Genomic DNA, 7,241 nt, shown 5'->3' with positions numbered 1-7,241 from the left:
TCCATCCATCCATCCATCCATCCATCTATCCATCCATCCATCCATCCATCCATTCGCTTATGAATTCACACTGTCTATGGAGCACAGGTCATGTTCCAGGCACGGCTCTCGGCCCTGCAGTGACCCAGACAGAGGGCTTTCCTGCTGGGGGGAGGGGGGACCAATAACTAAGCGAACAATCCCCAATAGGGGGCTGAGGTCGTGCTGGGAGGCGTGATCAGGGAAAGCTTCCGGGAGGCGGTGGCCTTGAAGGCCGAGAAGGGGCATTGCCTGCAGGTGGGGGCCGGCCCCGCAGGGTGGATGCGGCTGATTTCGTCTCGCCGTCCGGATTCCAGGGCGGATGCGATGACGCTGCGCCGTTGAGAACAACATGGGAGGGACCGGGCGGCGCCTGACTACAGCGGCCGAAATAGCTCAGTTGGGAGAGCGTTAGACTGAAGATCTAAAGGTCCCTGGTTCGATCCCGGGTTTCGGCAGCTCTCCTTTTCTTTTTTTCTTTCTTTTCCCCCCTAGCGCGGTGGAAATAAGCGAGTGGAGAGAATAAAGGGGGATTCGCTTTTCTTGTTTGAACAGCTCCGAGTTTCCCCCGGGAGCCCGAGCGGCTGGAAACCTCTCGGTGCGTCCCGTCTGGGGAAATCCAACAGGAGCAAGCGTTTCCTCGACCCTCATTTATTTTATGTCGTGAAAGCTGATGAACTGCCCCGTGTCTGTCGGCTGCTCCTCCATTCCCGCCGCCTGAGCTCATTTCTGCTGCGGGCGCGGGCGCAGCTACATCAGGCGCGCGGAGCTGCGGGGGAAGATAAGGCGGGCCGACCTCCGGGGCATGTGAACAGCTGAACTCCTTGAAGGAGAGATTTTAAAATAAAAAGTTGGAGATGCCGGGGATCGAACCCGGGGCCTCATACATGCAAAGCATGCGCTCTACCACTGAGCTACATCCCCCGCCCTCCGGGCCCCGCGGATGCAGGAAGTGGCGGCCTTTCTCCACCTGCACGTGTTCCTTCCTTTCGGGGTGCTCAGCGCCTCCGAGGACCGGAGCAGGTCCCTCCGCGCAGGGGAGAAGCCCGCCCGCCCCCCGACGCAGGCGGAGACCGCGGGGAGCGATGCGCGAGGCAGCGGAAGAAGGCGGTTTCTATAGGGACAGGTGTGGAGGGGCTCTAGCATGGCTCGTCCTCGTTAGTATAGTGGTGAGTATCCCCGCCTGTCACGCGGGAGACCGGGGTTCGATTCCCCGACGGGGAGGCTGTGTATCTTTTACCGGGTTGTTTGGTTTTGTAGGAGCAACGTTCCATAATAGGCCTGTTTGCCTTGTATGTATAGATGCGTAATTCACGGACGCAGGCAAGAGGGGTGGTGAGGGCCTGGGACCGGGCGACTGGGAGGTTGGGGACGGGGGGCGTCAAGGGGGTAAAAAAGGGGAAATATGTAATACTTTCAACAATAACGATTACGATTATATAAATAAATAAGTAAACAAATACATAAAATAAATGAAAACATATCCTTGGGTGAGGATTAAAAGGAAAATAGTATGGAATGGAGTACCAGAGCCTGTCCTGTACAGTAAGGATAGTTCTGTTTTGTGAAACAGAAAACAAACGAAGAACAGGCCTGTGTGCACCCGGATGGTGTCACCCGAGCAGAGGGGGCTGGAGGGGGAAGAGGTCGGGGTTCAGAGGCGTGGTGACGGAAGGGGACCAGCCTTCTGCTGGTGCGCACACAGTGGAGTAGGCAGAGCTTTATATACTGTTATTCACCAGCGCTCCCCTAGAGATTTGATTTTTTTTTTAAAATTCATTCCTGCACCTCCCCCAAAAACAAACAAACAAAAAGACGAGGCCTCTTCGCTTTTGCTCCTGGTTCCAGCATCGGCTAGAACTCCGGCTGTGAGGTTATGAGAAACAGGCCTCTTTGGGAGAAAAAAACATCGATTTGTTGTTCCCCTTACTGTGTTTTTTTAAGACTTATCTTTCTTGATTAAAATATCACAGATGCCCCCCCTTTTCATTTTCCCATTGACCCCCCCCCCCCTGCCCCCCCCCCCAGGCCTTCACCACACCATTGTCGGTGTCTACGGGTTCTGCATATATGCAAACAGGGCCTTTATTAACCTCTCCCACCCACGCCTTCTCTCTGAGACTGGCCCACCTGTCCCCTGCTTCTGTGCGTCTGGGTCTGTTTTATTCCTCAGTTTGTATTCATGTGTTCACTGGTGGTTTCTTGCCTGTGCCCTGACTGGGGATGGAGCCTGCAGCCTTGGTGCATTACGCATTTAAATGTATAGAATTTACTTAGAAAAAAAAAGGGCACTGCACATGTAAATGTATAAAATTTATTCAGGAAAAAAGGTTTTAAGACGAGACTCTAGCAGAGAATTCCAGAAAGCAGCAGTACAGGGCTGGGGGATGTAGCTCAGTGGTAGAGCGCATGCTTTGCATGTATGAGGCCCCGGGTTCGATCCCCGGCATCTCCATTACATTATTTTTCTCATTCTTCTTCTGTTCATCCTTAAAGCGCCTACCCCGATGCGGCCATAACAGGTGTAGCTCCTCCTGCCACCACCTGGAGGTGCGGTTTCCCCCACAGTGGAGATCCGTCCTTCCTCAAGCCTGGAACGTTCCAGAGGTGCTTTTGCTGGAGGAGGCGAACGGGAGCAACTCGCAGGACAACGTGGAGAAGGCAGAACAGGCGTGATGGTGGGAACCACAGCGACCCTGGGCAGAGTGTCCCCTTGGGCAGTGACAGCGCCTGCAGAGAGGCCTGCGGGGTGGGGCTGATTCCCGCCGCCGGGGTGATGTGTAGTCCGTGGTCAGAGGTCTGTGCCGGCCTTGCCCTTCGCCCTCTGTGCTGCCAGCAACAGCCTTTTTCAGAGGGAGCCGCCCAAAGGAGACTGGCTTTCCCAGCAGAGGGCTTGCTCCCTGCTTCATCAGTAACAGGACCAGAATGAATGAATGAATGAGTGAATGAATGAAGTGCATGAACTCTTTATACGTGTACACTGCATTTAATCACTAAAAATGAAAGCCATTTTTCATTAAATGAAGGGGTCCTGTTGCATCCTACGAGTCCAGTTCTTTGTCTGCAGTAATAATGGATCCTTGTCCATCAATCTGTCTCATTTGACTCCACACTTGTGTGTTTTTTTAATATATTTTTATTGATTTCAGAGGGGAAGGAAGAGGGAAAGAAATAGAAACATCGATGATCAGAGAGAATCATTGATCAGCTGCTCCCTGCACGCCCCCCACTGGGGATTGAGCCCGAGATCCGGGCCTGTGCCCTGACCGGGAACGGAACTGTGACTCCTGGTTCATAGGTAGATGCTCAACCCCTGAGCCACACCGGCCAGGCCAGCTCACATTTTAAAACATCCCACCCACGCTCCAAAAAATTAAAAACATCCCACCTTAGATCTGGAGAGACGCTGCAAAGCCTTCATTTCTGAGATGAAACTGAAATTCCTGAAGTGACTCACCCTTGGGCGGTGGCTGGTGGCGTAGGGGTGGCAGCTCCCGTTTGTAAACAAGCAAAGGTTGGAGTTAAATTGATGAGGCCTCGCGTGAAACTAATGACAGGCTTCTGCTTTACTTTGTAGCTGGCCATTACGTATTTCTAATCGTGTCACCGGGAACCCCCGGGTGGGCTCGGGCTGCCTGTCGCTGTGTCCGGCCACGAAGGCAGGTTGAATCCTATGAGGCGCTTATTGAGGAGGCCCGCCCACCAAGAAGACAGGGCGCTTTCAGGCATCAAAACCTGCCTTTCAGCAGGTGCAGGGGGCGGGACTGGAAAGGGGAAGCGGCAGGGGTGAGGCAGCCCTGGGGGTCTGCAGATGTCAGCTATTGTCTGGCCACGAGATGATGTGGGTGAGATGATGGTGAGGAGATGATGTGGGGGAGATGCTGGTGAGGAGATGATCGGGAGGAGATGATGTGGGGGAGATGCTGGTGAGGAGATGATCGGGAGGAGATGATGTGGGGGAGATGCTGGTGAGGAGATGATCGGGAGGAGATGATGTGGGGGAGATGCTGGTGAGGAGATGATCGGGAGGAGATGATGTGGGGGAGATGCTGGTGAGGAGATGATCGGGAGGAGATGATGTGGGGGAGATGCTGGTGAGGAGATGATCGGGAGGAGATGATGTGGGGGAGATGCTGGTGAGGAGATGATCGGGAGGAGATGATGTGGGGGAGATGCTGGTGAGGAGATGATCGGGAGGAGATGATGTGGGGGAGATGCTGGTGAGGAGATGATCGGGAGGAGATGATGTGGGGGAGATGCTGGTGAGGAGATGATCGGGAGGAGATGATGTGGGGGAGATGCTGGTGAGGAGATGATCGGGAGGAGATGATGTGGGGGAGATGCTGGTGAGGAGATGATCGGGAGGAGATGATGTGGGGGAGATGCTGGTGAGGAGATGATCGGGAGGAGATGATGTGGGGGAGATGCTGGTGAGGAGATGATCGGGAGGAGATGATGTGGGGGAGATGCTGGTGAGGAGATGATCGGGAGGAGATGATGTGGGGGAGATGCTGGTGAGGAGATGATCGGGAGGAGATGATGTGGGGGAGATGCTGGTGAGGAGATGATCGGGAGGAGATGATGTGGGGGAGATGCTGGTGAGGAGATGATCGGGAGGAGATGATGTGGGGGAGATGCTGGTGAGGAGATGATCGGGAGGAGATGATGTGGGGGAGATGCTGGTGAGGAGATGATCGGGAGGAGATGATGTGGGGGAGATGCTGGTGAGGAGATGATCGGGAGGAGATGATGTGGGGGAGATGCTGGTGAGGAGATGATCGGGAGGAGATGATGTGGGGGAGATGCTGGTGAGGAGATGATCGGGAGGAGATGATGTGGGGGAGATGCTGGTGAGGAGATGATCGGGAGGAGATGATGTGGGGGAGATGCTGGTGAGGAGATGATCGGGAGGAGATGATGTGGGGGAGATGCTGGTGAGGAGATGATCGGGAGGAGATGATGTGGGGGAGATGCTGGTGAGGAGATGATCGGGAGGAGATGATGTGGGGGAGATGCTGGTGAGGAGATGATCGGGAGGAGATGATGTGGGGGAGATGCTGGTGAGGAGATGATCGGGAGGAGATGATGTGGGGGAGATGCTGGTGAGGAGATGATCGGGAGGAGATGATGTGGGGGAGATGCTGGTGAGGAGATGATCGGGAGGAGATGATGTGGGGGAGATGCTGGTGAGGAGATGATCGGGAGGAGATGATGTGGGGGAGATGCTGGTGAGGAGATGATCGGGAGGAGATGATGTGGGGGAGATGCTGGTGAGGAGATGATCGGGAGGAGATGATGTGGGGGAGATGATGGTGAGGAGATGATCGGGAGGAGATGATGTGGGGGAGATGCTGGTGAGGAGATGATCGGGAGGAGATGATGTGGGGGAGATGCTGGTGAGGAGATGATCGGGAGGAGATGATGTGGGGGAGATGCTGGTGAGGAGATGATCGGGAGGAGATGATGTGGGGGAGATGCTGGTGAGGAGATGATCGTGCGGCGCTGATGGTGAGGAGATGATGTTTTGACTCCTGGGGGGTCAGTCCGACCCTGCTTATCGGTTCTGTTTGCTGGATTCACAGCGGGGTCATCTCCTCAATCGCTCCGCACAGGCCTTGAAAGGAAAACTTAAGAAAAACCTCACCCCTTCTTCTCATATGAGAAACTTAACCCCCGGTTCATGTAAGTATATGTGTCCTAAGATTTAAAATAGTAGGATTATTTTTTCAAATTAATTCAGGTGCTCTATCAGATAATAGGTTCCCCCCCCATCAATACACAATGACGGGGGGGGGGGGTGGGGGGGGGGGGGGGGGGGAGGGCCGGGAATACCCTAAAGAGAGAAAAAAAAATCACATCAGGCCTGTGCTGGGAAACGGAGCCTCCTAGAAAAGTTGTTGTGAATCTTGGGAAACAATCGTGTCTAACACCATTTTATTTTACATACAAAAACATCAACAGCAACACCAAACCCCTGCGATGAGGTCCCTGGAGACGTCAGCTTCATACCAGAGACAGGAAGTGGGGTGGTGGCTGCCCTGGGCGGGAGGATGGGGCAACGGAGAGTTGGCTAATGGGCCAGAGGTCAGTTTTGCAAGACGAACACGGGTGTGGAGGTGGCTGCGTAACAGTGTGGATGTGGAAGGTAGAATGTGCCGCCCCCAAATAGGCCACTTTGTTGTTGTTTTTAATGCTTTTATTGATTTGAGAGAGAGAGGAGGGGACAAGGAGAGGGAGAGAGAGAGAGTTCAAACCCACACAACCCGGGCATGTGCCCTGCCCGACCACCGGGAAGCCAACCACACACTTTCTAGTTGCTGGGGCGACTCAACCAACTGAACCACTTGCATATAATTTTGAGCTGAAGGCACTTGGAAAACAGCAAACGCGGGAGAGTCGTTCCCCGGGTCCCCTTAGCTGCCCGACAGTCTCCCCCAGGAGCTGAGAGGCGTGAGGTCCCCTCGGGGGTTCACCGACCAGCGGACTCCTGTCGCAGGACTGAGGCTAGGAGAGGACACCCCACTTGGTCACGAGCGATCGTGTCTCCCACCCGTCCTCTTCCCCACGTGTCTTTCCTACAATCAGTCACTCTCTCCTAAGAAGGCTCCTTGCTCTCCCCTCTCCCTGTGGTGTTTAGGCCTCAGATCTAAGTCGGCTGCTCTGAGTGACTCCTGGTCCCAGGGTAGCCCCCAAGGAGACGGCATTGGAGTCAGTGACCACCTGGTTTTCCTCCCGTCACTCTCCTTCAATGCCAGGGTCTCTAAGAACCCCCACCCCCGACACACTGGACACGCTGCGCTGTGCTCGTAAAACAGGGTCAGCCGGGCCAGTGTGGCTCAGGGGTCGGGCATCGACCTCGAACCCGGGGGGGTCGCGGTTCCATTCGGGGCAGGGCAGGGTGGGGCGGCCGGTCGGTGATTCTCACTCATCGTTGCTATTGCTGTCTCTCTCTCTTCCTCTCTGAAATCAATCTATATATATATATAACTTAAATGCTTAATGAGGATGGTTCAGTTTTGTTATGTCTGTGTTGCCATGGTGATTTCTAAAAGCCCCAGGAGGTTAGGGGGTGGGACCGGCTGTTTTTAAGCGGGAGCGGTTGTGTTCTGCTCGTGATGCAAATGTTCAGACGCGGACAGAACAGCAGGGCCCTGGCCGCTGTGTTCTGAGTGGGGTTCCTTTTTCGTGGTATTTTCCGCCCCCCCCCGCCCCCCACAAGAGGC

The 7,241-nt window shown here is 54.6% G+C and overlaps 1 long non-coding RNA gene and 4 other non-coding genes across 5 annotated transcripts; 4 read left to right on the top strand and 1 right to left on the bottom strand.

Moving 5' to 3' along the window:
* The first annotated feature begins 403 nt into the window (after nucleotides 1-403).
* On the top strand, nucleotides 404-476 carry TRNAF-GAA. Its single transcript has one exon. It is a non-coding gene; the product is annotated as a tRNA-Phe (tRNA).
* Nucleotides 477-869: 393 nt separating this feature from the next.
* On the top strand, nucleotides 870-3,057 carry LOC107183923. The gene is made up of 2 exons (XR_001514749.1): nucleotides 870-1,187; nucleotides 2,515-3,057. It is a non-coding gene; the product is annotated as an uncharacterized LOC107183923 (long non-coding RNA).
* TRNAA-UGC lies at nucleotides 871-942 on the bottom strand. Its single transcript has one exon. It is a non-coding gene; the product is annotated as a tRNA-Ala (tRNA).
* TRNAD-GUC lies at nucleotides 1,171-1,242 on the top strand. The gene has a single exon. It is a non-coding gene; the product is annotated as a tRNA-Asp (tRNA).
* TRNAA-UGC lies at nucleotides 2,402-2,473 on the top strand. The gene has a single exon. It is a non-coding gene; the product is annotated as a tRNA-Ala (tRNA).
* Nucleotides 3,058-7,241: the final 4,184 nt, after the last annotated feature.

The sequence above is a fragment of the Myotis davidii genome, unplaced genomic scaffold (assembly GCF_000327345.1).
Source record: "Myotis davidii unplaced genomic scaffold, ASM32734v1 scaffold43, whole genome shotgun sequence".
Classification (NCBI taxonomy): domain Eukaryota; kingdom Metazoa; phylum Chordata; class Mammalia; order Chiroptera; family Vespertilionidae; genus Myotis; species Myotis davidii.
Note: the sequence above shows the minus strand (reverse complement) of the source record. Positions and strands in the feature narration are given on the sequence as shown.